The sequence below is a fragment of the Stenella coeruleoalba genome (genome assembly GCF_951394435.1).
Source record: "Stenella coeruleoalba genome assembly, chromosome: 10".
NCBI lineage: Eukaryota > Metazoa > Chordata > Mammalia > Artiodactyla > Delphinidae > Stenella > Stenella coeruleoalba.
Genome location: NC_137156.1, coordinates 18,357,144 through 18,381,274, shown reverse-complemented (window position 1 = coordinate 18,381,274; position 24,131 = coordinate 18,357,144). Strand labels below are relative to the sequence as shown.

General features: G+C 37.2%; 1 protein-coding gene across 34 annotated transcripts in view; it reads right to left on the bottom strand.

Annotated features, from left to right (window-relative positions):
* The window catches only part of LOC307193308 (uncharacterized protein), a 1,334,119-nt gene that overhangs the window by 60,486 nt on the left and 1,249,502 nt on the right, over positions 1-24,131 (bottom strand). The window lies entirely within an intron of this gene.

Genomic DNA, 24,131 nt, shown 5'->3' with positions numbered 1-24,131 from the left:
TCCAGAGTGGCTGTATCAATTTACATTCTCACCAACAGTGCAAGAGGGTTTCCTTTTCTCCACACCCTCTCCAGCATTTGTTTGTACATTTTCTGATGATGCTCATTCTAACTGGTGTGAGGCGATACCTCATTGTAGTTTTGATTTGCATTTCTCTAATGATTAGTGATGTTGAGCAGACTTTCATGTGCTTCTTGGCCATCTGTATGCCTTCTTTGGAGAAATGTCTATTTAGGTCTTCTGCCCATTTTTTGATTGGGTTGTTTTTTTTCATACTGAGCTGCATGAGCTGTTTATATATTTTGGAGATTAACCCTTTCTCCGTTAATTCATTTGCAAATATTTTCTCCCATTCTGAGGGCTGTCTTTTCACCTTGTTTATGGTTTCCTTTGCTGTGCAAAAGCTTTTAAGTTTCATTAGGTCCCATTTGTTTATTTTTGTTTTTATTTCCATTACTCTAGGAGGTGGGTCAAAAAAGATCTTGCTGTGATTTATGTCAAAGAGTGTTCTTCCTATGTTTTCCTCTAAGAGTTTTACAGTGTCCGGTCTTACATTTAGGTCTCTAATCCATTTTGAGTTTATTTTTGTGTATGGTGTTAGGGAGTGTTCTACTTTCATTCTTTTACATGTAGCTGTCCAGTTTTCCCAGCACCACTTATTGAAGAGACTGTCTTTTCTCCACTGTATATCCTTGCCTCCTCTGTCATAGATTAGTTGACCATGGTTGCATGGGTTTATCTCTGGGCTTTCTATCTTGTTCCATTGATCTATATTTCTGTCTTTGTGCCAGTACCATATTGTCTTGATTACTGTAGCTTTGTAGTATGGTATAGTCTGAAGTCAGGGAGTATGATTCCTCCAGCTCCATTTTTTTCCCTCAAGACTGCTTTGGCTATTCAGGGTCTTTTGTGTCTCCATACAAATTTTAAGATTGTTTGTTCTAGTTCTGTAAAAAATGCCACTGGTAATTTGATAGGGATTGCATTGAATCTGTAGATTGCTTTGGGTAGTATAGTCATTTTCACAATATTGATTCTTCCAATCCAAGAACATGGTATATCTCTCCATTTGTTGGTATCATCTTTAATTTCTTTCATCAGTGTCTTATAGTTTTCTGCATACAGGTCTTTTGTCCCCCTAGGTAGGTTTATTCCTAGGTATTTTATTCTTTTTGTTGCAGTGGTAAATGGGAGTGTTTCCTTAATTTCCCTTTCTGATTTTTCATCATTAGTATATAGGAATGCAAGAGATTTCAGTGCATTAATTTTGTATCCTGCAACTTTACCAAATTCATTGGTTAGCTCTAGTAGTTTTCTGGTGGCATCTTTATGATTCTCTATGGATAGTATCGTATCTCTATGGATAGTATCTGCAAACAGTGACAGTTTTACTTCTTCTTTTCCAATTTGTATTCCTTTTATTTCTTTTTCTTCTCTAATTGCCATGGCTAGGACTTCCAAAACTCTGCTGAATAACAGTGGTGAGAGCGGACGTCCTTGTCTTGTTCCTGATCTTAGAGGAAATGCTCTCAGGTTTTCCACCATTGAGGATGATGTTTGCTGTGGGTTTGTCATATATGGCTTTTATTATGTTGAGGTAGGTTCCCTCTATGCCCACTTTCTGGAGAGTTTTTATCATAAATGGGTGCTAAATTTTGTCAAAAACGTTTTCTGCATCTATTGAGATGATCATATGGTTTTTATTCTTCAATTTGTTAATATGGTGTATCACATTGATTGATTTGCATATATTGAATGCAAATATATGCATTCAATATATGCAATATATTGCATCCCCGGGATAAATCCCACTTGATCGTGGTGTATGATCCTCTTAATGTGTTGTTGGATTCTGTTTGCTAGTATTTTGTTGATATTCTTAAAGAGACTCAGAAATCATGATTTTCTAAGCTCTCTATAATTACTTTATACATTTAAAGTTTATTTTTTTCTGAGAATGACTGAAAAAAATAAAAACAAACTAAACCTATAAAAGAGACTCCACATTCAATCTGTACTTTGATTCTTTAAAAGAGCAAGAAGGGAAATGTTTCTAAGCTCAAGGACTGTGAGTTTGTTAAAAGAAATTGTTTTGTTGGTTGAGCAATTAAAGTAAATAGACACTTTTAACGAAAAGTTGTAAAACTGATAAATATCTGACAAAACAAAAAAGCTAAGCAAAATAAACTTCTGTGTTTAGCAAAGCACTGAGTGGAACTGGCTTACTCTTGTAGTTATTGTAGAAGATTGGACATTGACATTTCACAGCAGGGAAGAACAATGAGGAAATTACTGAACTCAGGTTTGATTTGCCCTTGTAGTCTAACCTGAGATTCTTTGCCGTGGTTGGGCCAGATAATGCTGAAAACTTTTGACTCAATACCTCTTATTAGAAATCCAAATATAACTGTGAAACGAATTTCCTTATTTTCAAGGTCATTAGTGGAGTCGGATTGCTTCCTTTCACCTCATAATGTTAACAACAGTCAATAAGAAGTGTGAAAAGTATTCAATGATTAAAACTGCCAAAAGTTTACTGCTAAATTTATGATCATTCTAAGGCTCTCCTTTGTAGATGATGAAATTATTGTAAGGATAACATGGATAATTTAGGAAAAGTTGAAATATGAGTATTTAGAAAAAGAACATGATAAGTGAAAACTTTTTCTGTGATTATAATGGTGAATTTTAAAAATCCACATTGCCTTTTTCACCTTTTTATTTCAGCTGTGATGGCAGTAGGGGAAACCAAGACCCAGGTAACCCAAGACAGTTCCAGTCAAACATAAAATAGAGCAGGATCAAGAACAGAGACAGCCACAAAGGAAGAGAGATGCTGAAAACAGGAAAAACTGTAGAAATGGAATTCAAGATTTAATTTACAGGTCAACAGGAGGCTTGATCTGTACTTTAAATTCTCTAAAATACTGAATCAACTACTTTAACGGGGGGGGGGGGGGGAGCGGGGAGGGATGCATTTGTTATTTACTTTTTAATTACACAAACAACCCATAGTGACAAAAAAACTAGAACATACAGATAAGCATAAATCAGAAAATTGGTATCACCTGTTTCACATTTTGCAGTATAGACTTCTTTTATATAAAATGTATTTCAATATTTTTGCACAAAAGTGAGATAGTACTCTGGATATTGTTTTTTAACTTTCTTTTCCTTGTAATTAAAATACTTCTTTCTCTACTTCTTTCTGAGTCAATACATGTACTTCTATAATAATATTCCTAACAGCTTTATAGAATTAAATTATGCTTTTATGTTGTCATTTAAATTCAATTATTTACCGTTGTTTCTAATGTTTTGCTGCTACAAACAAAGCTGTGATGAAGATTTGTGTACTTGGGGTCTGTACAATCCTATTTTAGGAAAAAATTCTTCCACGTAGAATTGTTAGGTAAAAAGTTCTAATTATTAGTATTTTTTTTACTGCTGATGATACTGTATTCCAAGTTGTTTTGCAGAAAGGTGGAGGTAATCTACACTCCTGCAAAAACATGTATTAGCACAATTATCTTCACTCCCATCTCCAAAACCTAAGCACACTGGGCATGCAGCATTTTTTAAATTTCCAATTTGATATACATGTGATCTTTCAGGGATTTAACCTGCAATGTTTGACTTCTAGTGAATTTGAACATGTGAATGTTTTTTAAATACACAATCATAACATATTAATTTGTATGCTACCTCCTCCTAAGACTGGTGATCAGCCCAGTCATGTTGTTATCATGGTAATAACTGAGGTACAAGAAAGCAAGAAAAACACTCAAGACTTCTTGAGGTCTAGGCTGAGCATTAGCAAACCATCAGGTCTGTGTCATTCTATTTGGGAGGGCATGTCATATGCCTAAAATCAAAGCCTACTCACAAAGGGAGGTCATCAAGACATTTCTGGGCAGAAGACACGTACTGGGAAAGAAGAATTAGAGCTAACAATCTCATCTACCCCATTAATTGTACTGGTTATGTGTTTCATGGAGTTCGGTGCTCTTATCACTATCCTTTTGAACAGATCCCACACACAAATTGGAGGTAGGAAATCCACATATCACCAGGGGCCAGAAGTGGCAGAAGCTATGAAGCACTTTGGAAGCAGTAGTGCCCACAGTCAGCTGAAATGTCAGGTCTGTCAAAGGGCAAATTGAACTTAATTTTTTTTTTCAATGTTATTTCTTATTTAAATTTATAATAGCTTAAATATATTCTTTTTTTAAAAAACATCTTTATTGGAGTATAATTACTTTATAATGGTGTGTTAGTTTCTGCTTTATAACAAAGTAAATCAGCTATACGTATACATATACCCCCATATCTCCTCCACGAACCCTATGCTGCCCAAATTAAATATCTCTGTGGGTGGATTTGATTTGGTCCCTAGTTTGAGACCCTGATCAAACTAAATACCTTATTTTACTATACCCAAATATGCCTACAGTGGTGTTTCTTGGCAGACACAATGGTAGAATTCACTTGTTTTTACCCAAAATTCAGTGACTTTTCTTAAGTACTTTATTAAAATGTAGCAAAATTTACTGTATGCCTTTTGCAAATACAGTGAAAATTGACACTAATACAAGAGTCATCACCTCTTGGATTCCAATATATTTTAACATGTTCTTTGATAAGAATCCAGCACACAATGTAATTTTTTTAAAAAATCACTGAAACTTGTAGTGTCTCCTCTTAGCGACTTGGAAGCAAGTATAAGTAAAACTCCCCATCTGGGATCAGATTAGATTCAAGGGGCAAGTGGTGCTGATTCCCATCAAAGACCCCCGTAGACATTTCATTCTTCTCTCAATCTCCCTAGGGCTTATGTGTGGAGAGTTTCCTTTTCTCCTTATTTGTTTGCTGCCATTATTTTCTGGCCCACATTTGTGACTTTCCAGCTGACTCTCATCCCTGGGATATACTGTAGAACAGTTAGGATTTTTCAGTCCAGCCAATTGGATGAAATCTCAGCTTTCATCTACTTAATGCTCTCCTAGGACCTTTCCAAAACAGGAGGGGATCTAAAGCTTATTTTTAACTTTTGCTAGTTCATTAAACACCAGGAAAAGAAAAAGTCAAGATAAAACCAAATATATAAACCAAAAAATGTATAGAATTATAGGAATAAGTTAAAAAATATTCTGTCAGTTATCCATAGGTCTTGCTGACAAGCTTGATAAAGACATGGGAAACAAGACTATTAACAACCTTAACTCTTTTTGTTTGTTTATTGTCTTCTTTCTTAACAACTTTATTAAGATACAACTTACGTACCATAAAATTCAACTATTTCATCAAGGAAGAAATGATAGAAAAATTTAAATACTTGGACATTGTTATAGTTTGAAATGGCAAAGGTTAGAAATCACCTACCTACCTGTCAATAAGGGACTGGTTGTCTAATTATGGAATATAAAACAAAATGTGATACTAGAAACAGCTCTCTATGTAAGTAATGTTCTAATTATAAATCTGGTGGCAGGTTTTTAGGTAGATTTAAAGGTATTAACTTAATTCCTTGGAAAGAAATGGAATCCATAACTGTTAACTTGATCTGCGTGACCATGCTTTATAGTTAAAATGACTTTTATCTAACTGAAGAGAGATTATACTTTACAGATTTTTCTGGCAAATTTTAAACAGAGATTTCCAAACTAAGAAATAAAAATAATTTTGACAACTGATTTAATACAGAATTGCAATTAAAACATTTTTTTGATTACTCAAAGATGAGAGCTAAATAATATCTCTATGTAGAACTATATAACTAACTGGAATACTTATCCTACTGTATTAGCCATCAAGGTAACTATCATATAAAAGACCTTTCATGCTTATTGAATAAATCATAAGAACTCATTAGAATTAGGTTATTAGAACACTAAAATCCTGACAGCATGATCCACAGATACAAAAGCACTTCAAGTCAGTTGTTTTTTTTAAGAGAGGATTTACATTTTATAACAGTGAAGAGCTTCCTCTGCTTATATGTGGAGATTTATTGGCATATATAAGCAATCCCAGTACCCTTGGCTTAAAACAGGATTTACATATACAGAGACCTTGTGTCCCATATCTCTGTCTCACTTTGGGATCACTGTAGGACTGTGTATGATTTCACAGTAATTATGAAAAGTGAGCATAAATATTCAATGCTGCATTCTTTATACGTGTGTGTGTGTGTGTGTGTGTGTGTGTGTGTGTATATATATATATATATATATTTTATCTCAGAGAAGGCAGAAATTCCTAAAAAACCTTCTTATGTTTAATTAGCTTCTAAATTACTTTATGTTCCATACTCTTTTGGACTGCAAGCCTACTGACCCAGAAACTATTAGGAAAAGTGTACAGTTATCACTGGGGGTGAAATAATATGTTCTGAGTGTGTCTAATTTGTCAATGGCTGGCTTTCTTTTATACCTATCAACATGTACAACCATCATGCAAACCAAACAGCTGCTCACTACTTACTTACTTATCGCTTTTGCCCCTTTAAGAGCAGATTGTGAAATTTAGCAAAATTTAAGGTATCAATTCAGTTTAGTAGAACATTTATGTAACTGTAGAATATCTGTGTAAGTATCAGTACTGTTTAAGGTTATTTTAAACAAGAGTAAGACACAGAATAGACTTCTAATACAATGGCTTTATAAATGTAGCAGCAGAAAGAGAGTCTACACCACCACACAATATAATCTTGATTATGCTATATTCAAGCAAAGCAGATTTCCTTAATCACCTGGCATTTCAGGGAAGCCAGAAGGAGCAGGGTAGCTTTTGAAAGCTGACAAAACCATGAGGTCCAAAGACTGGACAGTGAAAAACAGACAGCATTTGATTGGTCTGTTTTCATCAAATAATGATGTATTGATGAAGGTTATCAAAGATAACTACATAGCTGAAAGAAGAGTGCTGTGGTTTGAAACCACTTATTTGAAAAGATAAAGACACCACAATATATATTAGGAGACTTATAGCCATTGAACTTCATGGAAATAATCTATAAATGGAAAATTGTGGCTTGCTATGAATATGTTAATGCAAAAAGAATGATAGCACATAAAACCAGAAGCAGGAGAGTCAACATTGCAGCCTGGAAATAGTGACTAAGAATTTATCCAAATTTCTCCATGTGGCAGTGAGTCGAATATTACATATCAGTGAGTTAACAGGTGTTTTCTACCTTGGGGTATGGCCATTTCTAGTATTTCATGCATTCCCACTGGCTATAATGTGTTAACTCAGATATGTATTTTTTTCTTTCTTTCCTTTCCTCCTTTTTTTGTTTGCCTTTTTTTTTTTCCTTTTTGGAAGGTAAATTGATTTACTTCTTAGGCACCACTTTCTCCTTCCCCAAATTTGTACACACAATTAAAAAGAAAGAATTTGTTAGTTAGAAGGTGACTGTCTACATAAAATGTGACTATCAATCATAAATTCCTATATGTGTATTATCCATGCTGTGCTAAGATTTTGCATGTTTAAAAAATCTAAGAATTGACCCCTCTATATGAATATACCAGATCCCTACCCCTCCAATATTGCCTAGCCTAAGAATCCATTCAGAAGTCAAATAAGGCTTTTTTAAAAAGCATAATACATGCAGTGCCTGATTATATTCTTCAGGATAGATGAATGAAAGAATAAACATGCTATTTTATAAGCTCCTTGAGGAACAATACCATGTCTAATATCCCTTTAAGAGCAGACTGTGATATTTAGAAAGTTTAAGGTTATCAGTTCAATTAAGTGGATCATCTATGTAACTGGGGAACATTTGTGTAAGTATTAGCACTGTTTATCGGTTAAAAAACATTCTGGTTCACAGCTGCATTTTACATACCCAGTATAGTGTCAGACATTAAGTAGGCTCATGATAAATATCAATAAATTTACCAATCATTAATTTGTTTCTGACAACAGAAAATGATAATATGCTAAAATTAATTGGGATTATGTTTTAAAATACTAGATATTTAAATTTTCCCTTAAATGATATACCTTTGCTTATGTCAGACAAGTATAAAGTAAAATATGTGTGAGTGAAAAAAGAGATGGAAAGACAAAGTAAATATTGATGATGTGCTAAATATACATGAGGTTCATGAAATAATATGCATGAAGTCTTAAATCAGAACCCATTGGTGATACTCATACTGACCTTAAGTGTCCTCTTTTTGAGACACCCAAGTAAAAAGCCATGGCAGCTCAGCAGGTCATTGGCAAACTACAGCTATGGGCTATGACTAGATGTATCTGCTCGTGAGGTCTGTCTCTGATAGGTCAAGTTTTTGTGTTGGCCCCCCAAATAATAACCATTTCTTTTTGGTGGTGAGAATATTTAAGCAACTTTCAACATCTTAGCTACTTTCAAGCATATAATGTAGATTTGCTATCTATAATGGCAATGCTGTGCATTAGATCTTTAGAACTTATTCATCTTCTAACTGGAAGTTTGTACTCTGACACACATCTCCCCATTTCCCCCATCTCCCAGCCCCTGGTAACCACCATTCTAACTCCCTGCTTCTACAAGTTTGGCTTTTTTAGATTCCACATATAAGTGCTATCATGTAATATTTCACTTTCTTTGTCTGACTTTCACTTAGCATAATGACCTTATACATAGAAAATCCTAAAGACTCAACCAAAAACTCTTAAAACTAGTAAAGTAATTCAGTAAAATTGCAGGATAGAAAAATCAACATATAGAAATCAGCTGTGTTTCTCTATTTGAATAACAAAATATCTGAAAAGGAAATAAAGAAAACAGGCCATTCACATTAGCATCAAAAACAACAAAGTTCTCAAGAATACATTTAACCAAGTTGGTAAAGGATCTCAAGAATACATTTAACCAAGTAGATAAAGGATAGATCCTATACCATCCCTATCAAAATTCTAGTGGCATTTTTAACAAAAATAGAAAAGAAAATCTTAAAATTTGTGTGAAATCACAAAAAACCCCAAATAGTTAAAGCAATTTCGAGAAAGAAGCAAAAAGCTGGAAACATTATACTTTTTGATTACAAAGCTCTAGCAATCAAAACAGTATGGTACTGACATAAAAGACATATAGACCAATGGAACAGAACTGAGAGCCCAGAAATAAATCCCCACGTATACAGTCAACTAATATTTGACAGAGGAACCAAGAATACTCAATAGGGAAAGGATAGTCTCTTCAATAAACGGTGTTAGAAAACTGAATAACCACATGAAGAAAAATGAAATTGGACCCCTATCTTATACCACTCACAAAAATTAACTTGAAATGGATTAAAGACTTAAGTGTAAGATCTGAAACTACAAAACTCCTAGAAGAAACATAGAGAAAATGTTCACTAAAGAATGTGCCATAGATGGGATTAAGAAGAAAAGGGTATATGACACATCAATCTGTGTGGTCATGTGTGAGCTGACATGGTAAATTCGAACCCAGATGAGTCCTAGACACTCCCAGTGCTGGAATCAGTAGATCATAAAGAGGATCAGGGAAAGAAGGCTGAAAGAAAGCCTTCGAGGTACTTAGAACTTTCAGCTAAGGAGGTTGCTGAGACATACACACTCCCTGGCAATACCAGCTTCACAGATTATAGGGTGACCACAGCTGAACTCAAAAAGCCAAGGATGTCTCAGAAAAGCCAAAGGAGACTACTCTTAACACAGCAGGTGGAGCTAGAGAGCAAAGAAAACTCTTCAGTTGTCCAAAATGGTGGTAGCAGGTTGCAAAGCAGGAAGGGATACCCCACAGTTGAGGAAGAAAAGGACTCATCTTTGGAACAACACAGGCAGCTCTCCATAATTTCAGTGAGGCCTAAACCCTAAGCCAAGCCTACTCTTAAAACATTTGAATCCACTGTTGAACCAAATTAAACTGGCATTTTAATAAAGCCCAGACCTCAACAACCAAGTATATTGACTCAGTTTCTACTCTAGCAAACTGACAGAGAAGTGGTGTGTTCTTTCTGGAGATAGATATTATTTACCATATCTTTATAAAAACATTCAGCAAATAATTAAAATCAAAAACAAATAAGAAAGAAATAAAAAATCAAAAGATACACAAGAAAAGAAATTGTCAATGGAAAGAGCATAAGGAAAGGCATAGCTCTTAGAACTATCAGACTTTTAAACTGACTGTTAAAGTGGAAAATGAACAATAGTATAAAGGGATGATAATTAGCAAAGACATGGAAACTATGAAAAAGAATCCAAAGAAATGAAAAGTAAATTATGAGAAATAAAAAATTCAGTTTATTAGTTTAAGAGAAGACTGTACATGGCAAAGGATAGGGAAACATGAAGAAAGATCAAAAGGAAATACCCAGCCTGAAACAAAAAGAGAAAAAGATTTAAGAATACGAAGATGAAGAAGAAGAAGGAGAAGAAGAGTAACCAAGTTCTGGAAAAATATCAGTTTTTCATATGCACAGTTGGAGTCCCAGAAGGAAACAGCAAGAAGAAGGGGACAGAAATAGTTAAAGAGATAATGACTGAGAACATTCCAAATATTAAGCCATATATCAAGAAGTTCAGTAAACACCATAGGAGATAAAAGAATCAGATCAAATTGCTGAAAACCAAATATAAAAAAAAAAAAATCTTAAAAGCAGCCAAAGTAAAAGATTCAAGACAGAGAAACAACAATATGAATGCTTGCTGACCACTCCAGGAAAAAATGGAGGTCAGAAAGACAACTGATTAACATTTTTAAAGTACTGAAAGTGGAAAAAAAAAAATCTTAGAGATTTATATTGATCAAAAATATTGTTCTCGGCTTCCCTGGTGGCACAGTGGTTGAGAGTCTGCCTGCCGATGCCGGGGACACGGGTTCGTGCCCCGGTCCGGGAAGATCCCGGAGCCGCTGGGCCCGTGAGCCATGGCCGCTGAGCCTGCGCGTCCGGAGCCTGTGCTCCGCAACGGGAGAGGCCACAACAGTGAGAGGCGCCCGTACCGCAAAAAAAAAAAAAAAAAAAAATTCTTCTTTAATGACAGTGAAATAAATGCTTTCTTAAGCAGCCAAAGCTGAGAAAATGATGTCCAACAGACCTATATGACGATTTATGACAAAAGCATCTCTTTGGGCTGGAGGAAAATAAATACAGGGGGGACCCTAGCCCTTCAGGAATCAATGGTGGACACCAGAAAGGATAAATATCTGATAAAACAGAAGTGGTCTGTTTTCACTACACATGTTAAATACCATTGTGTATGTGAGTAGAAATATAATTTCTTTAAAAGACTATTGACTATTTATGGTAAAAATCATCATAATGTACTGCGTGTGGTTTATAGCATATGCGCATATACTCCTTACATATTTGTGATATTCCCGAATGATTTAAGACCTTATGTGTATAATCATGTTGCCAAATTTCACATTCATGCAATAAATTTTGATGTTGCTTTCTGCTAGGTGATGAGCAATGTGCATCTTGTAGAAATAGTAATACATCAGCAGTGGACACATATTCCTCTACGTGACACCAGTGTCCTTCAACAAAGTGATCCTCCACCAGAAAACACCAAAAAATTCCCTTTGCATTAAATTAGGTGTTTCCCAACAAAAATGGACATAGCCTCTAAGTTGTTGCTTCTAGCTTCTTATCCTTGCTCGAGATTTCATTTACTTGACATATTCTAGAGCTTTTATAGATCCAGGGACAAATGAAAGATCATTCAATGATTCCACTTGTCACTTGGGAGACTGTGACATGAATTCACCTTTGAAAAGGCCAGAGGCCCCAGGCCCACCTTTATTATGTGTTCCATAGATCTACACTTTGGTTTTGACTTGGAAATCATCTTTGTGAAATCCTGGTTTGGGGTTTAATGTCTAGAAGAGAAAGTAACCACTAGCCCCCCCGCCCCTTTTTTAGTTTATTAAAACTAATATTTATTTCTGACTGATGCTAGCAAGTGCAAATTGCTCAAGTAAAATATAACTCCTCTATATAAGGAAAAGAACAGATAAGATTACCCTAAAACAACAGTCCAAAAATAAAATCATATAAAATTAGATTAACTACTGAAGAAAATGCTATCAAAACAAAAATTAGATAATAGGTGTTTTGAAAGTATGTTGTAGATAAAACTAAAATGCTTCCTAAATTGTGGGATGGGCCAAGGGTGCCTCCTTGAATGGATCATGTCAACATAAAATGTAGCTAATAAAAAACAATATAAAGGAAATTATACATAATGAGTACATTTTTATGATAGAGGAAAACAGTGTCTGATAAGGAAGATAGAAAAAGAGGATTGTGTACACAGAATTTCTCAGTATCCTTTCAAAACAGTCCCGAGATGCTGTTCAGAGATTTTAGCCTCAGTGATATGTTTGCTTATTTAGATTGAAACACAGTTGAAGACACTAACTTGACAAATAATGTTAGCTTCATCCAGATAGTCTCTTAAAAATACTCAAAATTTATGCACATTTTGGGCTCTTCAAATAACCAGAAATTATTATTCCATCACATTTAGTTCCCAGGATAAAATTTTAAAATTCTGGTTTATATGATCCAGTCTGGAATTAAATGTGATTAGTTCATATGAATTTCCTTCCAAAATCCTATGATATATTGGCAAAATAATGTTCCTAAATCTATAAAATTAAAGAAGTCCTACATTTTCATTGACTCTGCCAAGAAGCCTGTAAGGTGAACTTGAAACGAACTCTGCGTGTGTGTGTGGCAGGTGTGTGGGGTGTATGAGTGTGTATCTGCCTCTCTGTCTCTGTCTCTGTCTTCCCCTGTCTCATTTTCCCAATCTGCCAAATACCCGACTGGTAATTACAGTGGTGATGATGAAGTTGTAATGAATCACAATTGAGCGTATAACTTCGAATAGACAGACTACTTCATTTTGTGTAACAACAATCTCTACTTTTAGAAGAATGTACTTAAAGGGCTATAGTAAACCTAATGTCTTGTTTTGGATGTAACTGATGAGAGGACCAGTCAAATGTTACAATCAGTTTGAAAGAGAATCCAATGGACCACAATTATAAAGATCTAACAGGAATGCTGAAATGAACTTACAAATAGATACAAAGGTTTTTCTGTAAGGAGGAGGGAAATCAATTGTCCCTGCTCTGGACAGAATTCATTTGCAAATGGAAGGTAATTATTTGCATTGCTAAGAGTTATCTGCAGCTTAGAGAGCTGGAAAACAGTTCAAACACAGTGAAAAGTGCAAACCCCTCAACACATAGTTTTCTGCTGAAGATACCCAGTAATCATTCTGATCCATTTCAGAGTTCCTCACGTTTTTTTCTGATACTCTCAAAGATCAATCACCTCCTTAACTTCTCCATATTGGTTATACAAGATAATAGAGACAAGAACAGGGAAAACATACAAAGAGGGAAGATGAAGCCTGATGAGACCATCAGTGTTGGTGGAATGAGTGAAGGGAGTGGGCAAAAGAAGCCTTCTAAGTTCCAATCAGTATATTTCTCTTTCCCAATCCATATATCCATCTTTCTCTCCCCGTACCAGTAACTCAGTATAGCTCTCACAAAACAAAGATAAGTGAATAGGGAAAATTCGTAGAGACTAAAAAAGGCTATAATTCTGCTTTTCCAAAATGACTGCAGTTCAGGAAATGGCATCAAGACAGGAAAAAAAAAAGACTAATTAGGTAATTAAACAACATGGCAAATAATTTTGAAGCATAAAAACAGTAGGATATCTCACCAATCACAGAATGCCAACACATGCCTAATGCAGTTTTCCAGACTGACAATGAAACAGAGATTCTTTCTGGCAACGATTCTTCATGTCAAGATGGCGCAATGACACTGGAGGAAAAAGAACCCTGACATATTTCTCAAGCCCCTTTCTTCCTCTCCCTACATTCCCAGACTAAGCAATTCCTAGGTATTTTTCTTTCTTTCTTTTTTTTTTTTTTGTAGCTTGATTAATCGGAATAAGGGAAGAGGAGGGACATAATACGCACAAGTATTAATAAATATCTTAGATGTCAACCCCAGGCCACTTACATATCTGGTAATAATGTAACAAAATTACCTAAGTGGAACTTTCAATCCCTAAGATTTTGAATTTTCCACATTCTCTCTCACGAGGTAAGGTCAGACACTGAAATGTACACTATTCTGAAAATTAGGAGACTGTTTTCTAATCCAGACTGTGCCACAAAGCCACATGGCATGGCTGACCCTGTTTCTTATTCTTTAAAATAAGCCAGTTGGATTTTATTATTTATAAAGTCTCTTCCATCTTTCAAACCTAGTTATAGAAGGACATTCTATTTCACATTGTCCTGAGAATGTCACCAAAGTTTTTTTTAAGTGAATATATCAAGGATAAGTCTAAGAAAAATAAATTATAAGCAATATGAAGAAATACCTTGAGAATTCTAGAAATAAATAGAAGTTGCTTTTTCTAATTGAATGCATCTAAATTCATCGAATATTATATTTGTGTGTATGTATGTTTGTATTGTGTGTTTATGAGGTGGATTTTATTTGATCAATTTAGCCTCTTTGTATGATATAGTTTCAAAGAATGTATGTTTCAATTTTATGTATTACAAACATAAAATTATATCATTAGTATTGAAATGGCAGAAATCTCCAGTGCCATAATCAGTGAGGACATATTTAAAACAAAGCAGTAAACGCTGCCATCAGTACAATAAAAGCAGTATCAAATGAGTTTGAAGACTATAAGATTAACATAATTTGCATAAAATGTGAACGTGTGAATTATTCCTATATAGATACCATACTCAGCAGCCAAAAACAAAAAGTATTTATTACCAAAATATATCTTCTCATAATCTGTGGCACTCTATATTAACAGAAGGGTTAGATTAGACTAAACTAGCCAGAAATACAAGGTACTTTAATATTAGTTCTCAATGAAAAAACTTCTCAAAAGGGTAGATGTATTTTCTGATAATCCTCTTCTATCACTAAATTGTTTTATGCTGCCTTTTTTTTTTTTTTTTGCGGTACACGGGCCTCTCACTGTTGTGGCCTCTCCTGTTACGGAGCACAGGCTCCGGACGCGCAGGCTCAGCGGCCATGGCTCACGTGCCCAGCCGCTCCGCGGCATGTGGGATCCTCCCGGACCGGGGCACGAACCCGTGTCCCCTGCATCGGCAGGCGGACTCTCAACCACTGCACCTCCAGGGAAGCCCTATGCTGCTTTTTAAAACTTTTTTATTTTGAAATGATTATAGACTCACAGGAGTTGCAAAAATTTCACAGAGAAGCTCCTCGTGCCCATCACCCAGCTTCCCCCAATGATGACATAGAAAACTAAAATGCATAATCAATTCAGGAAATTGATTGGCACAGCAAAATTAACTGGTCTCCAGCAGTTACTCAGATTGTACCCGTTTTTGCATGCCCTCAAATTTTGTGTATCTTTTTGCATTAATTTTTACTTTCAGACATGGTCCACCAACTTTTCCTTTTACTCTGTGCTAATCTGAAATCCTAATGGTTAAAAATTTATTTTCATTTCCACACTGTGAATAATCAGTGTGCTTTATGGACTTAAAATGAACACCTAGGCATAGAGTCAGCTATCTGGGAAGGAATGGCTAATATTTAGCTTACCAAAGTAGATTCCTGAGATATTATAACTATCTGTGCTATATCTGGTGAGGGACTCAAGCGTTAAATTAAATCCCATTTCACATTAGAGACCATTAAGATATTCATTGATTTAGGGGATGTTTATTGAAACAGCTTATTCTGAGGAAACACAATAGACAATACGAGGCATGAAAATATGCATAAAAGCAGTTCCCCAGCCATCCAGGGACTTGTATTATGTGGCAGGGAAACATGATTTTGGGGAAAAAAAAAAACCCAGCAGAGATTGAGAAATAGCCCAGATGAGAGAGAGGTATGAAGGAATGGCCTTATGTTTGCAGAGAGTTTGACAATCTTCCCCAGCCAAGACCAAGAAGTTTGGAATTATAAATCTAGCTTAATATCTCGACCCAAGTACTCTCTGGTCATCCACTCTTGACTTGCAATCCCATCTACATTAATTTTATTATAGCGATTTAAAAACCTACTCCAACGTTTTAGTTTTATTGGTTAGTATTCCCTTCAAGAATACTAAAGATCAGAACAAGGATAAATGCCGCAATGAAACTTTTTTGTTGTTTTCTTCTTTGGTTGGTTGGTTCATTTCTCACAAAATGCACACAGCCATGCAACAGCAGAGCTGATACTTCATGGGGAGCACTAACTTTGCATCTACCTTTGTGTACCCCAAGTTCCAACCTTTAGTTGGTATGACTGAACATGCTCCCAAACTTAAAACCAGCAGAAACAATAAGCACAGGCTCTACAGAAACAAAGGAAAATTCACATTTTTCTTAAACTACTAGCTGCTGCTTAAAGTTTTACTTGGCTGAAAGAGCTTGCTTACACTAAAGAATATAGCAGTGACTATTCTGCACAGTATCATTATTAACTTAGTTTTAACCAGAAGTGTAACTAATGGCACATCTAAGAAGAAAGGAATGAGTTAAATTCCAGCTTAGCAGAGTAGATAAATGTTTGGGCTCTGGAATCAGATCTCCCGGCTTAAAATCTTTAAAAGGTCCTAGGCAAGTTACGTAACCTCGCTGAGCCTCAGTAAAAATGGGAGAAATAGTAATGCATATTTTATGGTAGGCTTGGTGCCCTAATGAGTAAATCTCAACTGTCAGTGGCTTAACCAATTAAAACAGTGTATCTTGTTCCCTGTATGGTCTAATGAATATCCCCAGTTGGATGGCTCTTCTGCAAATGGGCTCCTTTTATTTTGTGGTGTTATCTTCTTTAGTATGTAGAGCCCAAAGATGCCACCCTGTGCATTTGCATGTGTGCACGTGCACATGTGTATGTTGAGGAAAGGGGAGGGAGCATCACCATTTCAGCCAGCCAGAAATAGAAAAGAGCATGGAGGACTGTGCATGGAAGGTGTACATGGTTCTAGACCGGAAATAGAACATTTCACAGCTGTTCACGTTACATTGGTCTAAAGTCAGCCACAAAGCCATAAGCAACTACAAGATAGAGTACAAAATGTAGTCAGAAACCAAGAAATCAGGCTCTGGTGAATATCTAGTAGCTCTGCCAGAATTCTGTACCTCAAGTGTTCTTGCAACATTTAACATAGAGTAAAACTTGTAAAATCCGTGGAACTTTGCCTTGCAATGCAATAATTATGAACCAGTTTTTGCATTAATACTACTTTTTCATTATCTCTAGTGTTAACGTTCACAATTAATTCTAAAACATGAGGCTTCTACAAACAAGCTGGCCAATCAGTTACTACTCAGGAGAACAAGAAGCCTGCATCCTTGGAAATTCAATTATCAAGGTATTCATTCAGTGGCTTAGCTCTTAGTGTTTTAGGGAGAGCTATACACCCAGATCAATTCAAAGAAGATACCACATATTTAAATATTTATATGAAAAAATAGCCAGAGTAATGTGAACCTTTCAACTCAACAGAATGGAGTCTCCATTGCTCTTGTTATCTCTGCTCTCAGATCCTAAATTATTTCCCTTAATTGATAGCACGTAAATTAGATATGATATGTCATTCATTGGCATTTCATCAGAACTGCTTTGTGATTTGGGGGATATCTTTATTGCCTCTTCAATGTTTTATTAATTTTTATAAAGTTATTTGAGGCTTTGTTTTTCTGTCATATCTCTATTTTGAGTCTAGCATTTTGAGGGCAGCAACTATCTAGTTTTTCACATCTATGAGAAGAGACACTAGGTTTTGGTAGGTGCCTAGTATCTCTGGGAGAATTTTGAGGGCAGGATTTTATTTTATTTTATTTTTATTCTATTCTATTCTATTTTATATCTAACACATTGCATTAAATGTTGCAGGTGCCTTCTAAGTGCTTGCTTATTTGATTCTTTGTAGCCCTGCTGCATCATGGTCAAGGACAGACTTCTAGTCTGACTACCATATGGTAACCTGTGGAACACTGGGCAAGTTACCTACATTTTCTAAGGCTCAATGTCTTCCACTATGAGTGGAGGAAATAGTGGTACCTACCTGTGAATTTGAGGGTAAGTATAAAGTGAGATAAAAACTGAGCAGGTGGTAACTGCTCTTAATATTACTTCTTCTTCTCTCTTTCTTCTCCTTCTTCTCCTAATTATTATTATTATTATTATTATTATTTTAGTAGTAGTAGTAGTAAATGGCTGAGGGTTCTTGGAAAAAGTAGGATGATGAATAAAAACAGACAGGAGGAAAAGAGTTGACACCAGAATTAAATATCTCAAGAATACCTGAATCACCAGAGCTGATAAAATAAGTCCAGCAGCAGATAAGGCAAACCATCACTTTTTATCTTTCCAGAATCCTTTCACTTCCAAGATGCTAGATCACTGTTAAAGCACACTGGAAAACTGTTAGTGGGCAGGCTAACAACCAGATTTTAGAAGAGTTAGGATGATTAATTACCCTTACCCTAGAGAAAGATACAGAGCACAGAGGGAAGAAGCACTTCTTTTCTTAACCTGGTTTTAAATAAGCCCATGGAAAAAACGGGCAACACCTCTATTTGTGCTATTGTTTTGGTAGAGGTGATGATTATTTATCAGTATTATCTCAGGATGTGAAATAGATCTTATATAAGTAACCTGACTGAATCACACAGTCCTTTGACATTCTAACTTGTTCTTGTTGACAACCTGCAGGGTGAGTGCCCATTAGAAGTCTGAGTATTACTGAATTAGTAAAAAGCATTAAAACCAGCAGAAGAGTCCTTAGCCCACTTGGGATAGCTGAGAAGATGAGTAAAGTTTTCACTCTAAGCGTCAAGGCTCCTTAAACTTCAACATTAAAGGCAGCCCTGAAAGGAATAATGCTTTCCTTCCTCCTGCTTCCCTCAAACTGTTTTCCCCCATGGCATAATTTTTGACCTTGTAAAATTCGGCAAAAGCGCTGTGAGCAAGGCTATAGCTTGTTCTGGAGTAGAAGTAAAGAGATGTGAAAGCTGGTCATGGTCTGTTTGACAGGGCAGGTCTAGGATGGGGGGCTGTTCCTTTTCATAACTTGTTTCTTAGGCATCTTCTGAGGCTCACTTTTCACACTGACTTGAAAATCCACAAAGAAGCCTTTTTTGACTAATTTATGTTAAAAAAAAAATTAAGACACAAATATGTTGAATAAAGGTAAAGAAGAAAAACATGAGAACAGTGTTGCTTCCTTATGTATTTGGACCTTCCTGAATGTCATGCTTCTCTTGAAATACCAAAGCCTAGTTTCTACCTCATTCCTACAGCCCAGGTATAGGTTCTCTATAAGTTTACCTTAGGAATCAGAGGCCTGCTTTTTTGTTATAATTGCTTATAGAGCATGAGAGGAGATGAGCAATATTTGCCCCTGTTGGCCTCATGAACAGAGAAAGGGAACTGGCTCCCACCGAGCCTAATCACGCAGGTTTAAAGGGTTTGACTCAGGCGGTGCCAAGGTGAAGGAGGGACAGGCCAGTTAAATGCTGGTCATTTTCCATTGTCTTCAGGGGAATGGTCCCAGTGCCAGTCTCTGCAAAGGCTGGAAGACCCGGAGACAGATCTGCCCTGAAATCCAGCCAAAAAGAAAGCAAGATATGGTATCTATCCCTTTCTGAATCTGTTTTATATCTGTGTTTCAGCCATCCCGGTACGCCTGGCTAATAATGCCCCCATTTGTATATCACCTGTATCTGTCCCTGTTTCTCCAGCGCCCATCCAAATAGCCTCAGGGCATTCCGAAAGCACCAGATCCTGCTAAGACGTAAATAATTAATCTCTCTTCACAGATTTCCATTTTAATTGATTTTCTTTACTGAAAAAATGCCCAAGGAGTGGTAAACAAAATGGGGAGGTTAAAGGACATCACATGGGGTGGCTCTGGGGACGCTGCTGAACAAAGGACCCTTCTCAATAATACCAATACTTCTGTACCTTTTTCATCCCAGCAAGCAGATAATGAAAACCCACATATTCACTAAGAGAAAAAAAGAAAAAAGAAAAGAAACAAGTTCTTATCTCTTCCTCAAGTGGAATTTTCCCTACAGGAAATGTCTGATTGTCTGATCTCATGGATGACATTTAAATAGGTGACACTTTGAGAATCCAAGGACAGCAACTATAATCAAGTCCAAACCCTACAAATTACAGAGAAGAAAACTGAGACCCTAGGAGGCAAGACCCAAAGTCAAGGGCAGTGAAAGAACTATAAATAAGCTCCGGATCACCAGACTCACAGATGCACGTTCTTCCCATCACACCATGCTTCCGTACAGGCTGGATTTCATTCTGTAAGAGGCAGAGGATCACCGTTGGAAAAACCAAGGTGTGAAATCCAGGTCAGCCATTGTGCAAGCTGCTTCATCTTGAAAGCCTCGCTTCCTTAAAAGAAGTTCAGAGACCAGCAGTACTACTAGCATCACCTGAGGGCTTGTTAGAGCTCTAGGATTCAGGCGCTCACCGCAAACCAACCTACTGGGAAACCTCATTTTAGCCAGACCCCCAGGAGATTGGCATGCACAACAAAGTTTGAAAAATATGACTTAAAATCAGTGATTCTCATTTCTGGATTCTCATTAGAATCACCTGGGAACTTTTTTTTTTTTAATACTGATTCCTGGGCTTCACCCCAGAGGTTCTCAGTGATGATGCTTGGGCATCAGCTATAACTCATTTTACAGGGTTATCAGGTGAATTCAATTATATAACTAGTATGGAGGCATCCACGTGCACTAGCTACCAGCCCTTCCCACCCATAGGTTCTGTTAAAGATTACAAGGGCTAACGTTTACAAAGCACTTGATATATACCCAGCATAAACTATGTGCTCAAAAAGTGTTATTTCTTTTTTCTTTTTCTCCTCCTCTTCCCCTTTTCTTTCTCCTTCTTTATAGCATCATGTATAAGTTAGAGCAAGCATTCCACCTTGGAAATGTCAAAAATTTTGCTACTTGTTTACTCAGTCATTTTTTTGAATAAATAAAATTTAATGAGTTCATGGGATGTTCCTGGCGCTGTTCTATGCACTGGCCAAACAACCAAAAACCCTCATACACCATAAGCTCTATGAAAACAGAAACTTTGTTACTTTGTTTCTGTTTCCACTACACACCCAGCCCTGTGTTGCTCAGTCCAATGCCTGCTTTATTACAGGAAGCAGAACAAATAAATGTTGAAATACATATCCCAGAAAAGCAGTAAGTACTGCAGTCAACTATTTGGGGAGAGGGGGGACAAAATCTTTTTCTTTGAATATCTACAATAAAGGAAGGGTTAAATGATTTCTTCTTAGTTCAATTTTTTAAATTTTGAAAATCTATTATGTTCCTCTTGAAATCAATGATAGATGACATTGTCAAATTATCATCTCCCCCCACCCCCCCCCCCAAAAAACAGTATTCAGAGTATTTAAGTAAGAAATCATAACTGCAGTCTAAGCAGTCTCTGGTCAGACACACTACTGATTGAATCGTCCCCCATCTCTATCCTGTGGATGAGAAGAACAGAACAGTAAAGATACAGGAAGGACTGCTTCAGGGAGATTACAACCAAGGATTTATATTTTAATATCTCCACACTTTGTCTGATCAGAAGATTATTATTCATTGTTTCTAACTGCTCCATTTCTGGATCTGTTCGTAAATACACATCACAGGAACATTTTCCAAAGCTCTGTCACAGGATTATCTCCATTTTTTGTGCTTTTCCACGTAAAAGCCCCCAAAGGAATTGTCAGCAACTCAAAATAATGATTATGTAAATGAAAAAAAAAATCCTGCTTTTAAACCAAAGAAGGGCAAAGCTATTTAGAGCAAGAATCTCCGCCGCGCACCAGGCAGGGCTTAGCGGCCCTCCTTTCCTCCCCGCTCCTCTCTCTTCTAAAATCCAGGGGACATTCTCTCCAGGGCACACCCACTGCACCCTGTAGTAGATTAAGGGCCAATTGCCAATCAGTACATTCACCCTTTATCATAAAATTCAAACTCTTCTCCATTTTCTGGCACTTGTGTCAGGCCACTGAACGTTTGTTTCATCTTTTGTGGCTGAATACACATTTTGGTTGGAAGACAAAAAAGCCCTCCTGATAGTACAATAAACACACACACACACACACACACACACACACACACACACAGGCAGAAAAAAAATTTTCTATCTCCATTGAGCTTAACAATCAGCAGGGCCCAAATTACCTCTTATTAACATTTATTTTACAAAAGAGGCAGGGTATAATTTGGTGATAGATTCAGATTTGGAGAGGAGCTATAATCAGCCTCCTGAAGGGCTCTGCCTGAAGTACACGGTTGCTATTTTTTGTAATTATATTTCTCGGCCCTCCCCCCGCCCCCTCCCCAGTCTGGAGAGTCTTTCACTCCCATCTCTGGTGCTTGGATTTCTCCCTCCCCCACAATCCCCTTCTTTCTCTCCTCAGCAGCCCCCCTTCTCTTTCCCTTTCTCTCTTTAGGCCTTTTTGAATAATGCAGGCTCTTTCAATAGCCCAGGCAGGCTTGAAGATTAGGAAGCCTGTTTGTGGAGATGGGGGCTGGCTGAATGGGAGCAAGAGGCCCCACTCCCCTGGCAAACAAGGCCCTGGGAACCAGTCCAACTGTGGAGAGCATGTGCTGGGGGGGCTGAATAGGCAAGCAGCAGGCTGGCCCATATGTCAGCCTGTGCCACAAAGACGCCCCTGCATATCTAGCATGACAAACAGGATTACCGAAGACAATTAATCTGGCACGCTTTATCAAAATCAAGCACTGACCCCCGACCTCTCCCCTCGGTCTGCGGCAGATGCCACGCTCCAATTCAATAGACCTTGAGTGTTCCCTTTTTCACTTCTGAAAAGAATCCAAGGCCTGAATAAGCCTGGCATGGACTAATTGCAACCACTGTGTGATGGTGACGGTCCTAATCAAAGAGGACGAGTCTACCTTTTCTCCCACTTTTAATGGACACGCTGGCCAGAGCTCCCTGTCTTAGGCAGAAAGCAAAAGAAACGTATCAATTTTACTTTTCTTCTTTTCCTCTGCTGCCTGCAGCTCAATGGGGCTGGGAGAAAGGGACAGAGAAGCAGGTAGCTGCTCTTCTGTTGCTTATTGCCTGATGTTTGGGAGTTCATTCTAGTAGGAGAAGGCCCGCCAGTGGCTGAAGATCAGAATGGTCTTCATGAATTTGTTCATCCTTCCCTGGTACTTTATGGGAGAGATACTAATACAGCAAAAGAGTCACGGGGCTTCCAGAATCACAAAATCTCAAATCTTGACTCCATCTAGTCCATTGTGTTATTTAATCCAATTTATCTAAATTTCCACATCTGCACTCTTTTTTGACCCTGGTAAGAGAAACCCCGAATTTGTTTCTGTTAAGGATATTCACAAAATTGCTTAGATCAATTTATAAATGAGAGCCCTTTGTAGGAAGAAAATATTTGTTATTCTACTTGAAGCTTTTAAGGTTTGAGAGACCAATGAAAGAAAGGAAGCCTTTGGCCATATCTTCTCCTACTGGTAAGGGGCTGTGGGAGAATATGGAGGTCAATTAAGCATAGATGACATTTAAACATTTCTCTGTTCCCCACAATTCTTTACCCAGAAATCGGCGCAAATCCTCTAAGTATGCAGAAGCAGGAAACAGGTTAACTCACATGAGTTGGTTTGACCTTGGTGACCTGTTGGTTACACACCTGAATACTTTCTCAGTTCTGATTCCACACGTTTTTCTCTAGTAATAAATGAGAAACTACTGCATGATGTAATGCAGCTTTTCTTAAAGCCGCAGTCTCAGACTACTTGTGTCATGATCACCTAGAAAATCCATTAAAAACACAGATTGTTTGACTTCATGGTGAGACAGGAGGGAAGGGGGCAGGTCACAACCTTTAAAAGAATGACACAGGGCTTCCCTGGTGGCGCAGTGGTTGAGAGTCCGCCTGCCGATGCAAGGGAAGCGGGTTCGTGCCCCGGTCCGGGAAGATCCCACCACATGCCGCGGAGCGGCTGGGCCCGTGAGCCATGGCCGCTGAGCCTGCGCGTGTGGAGCCTGTGCTCCGCAGCGGGAGAGGCCACAACAGTGAGAGGCCCGCGTACCGGAAAAAAAA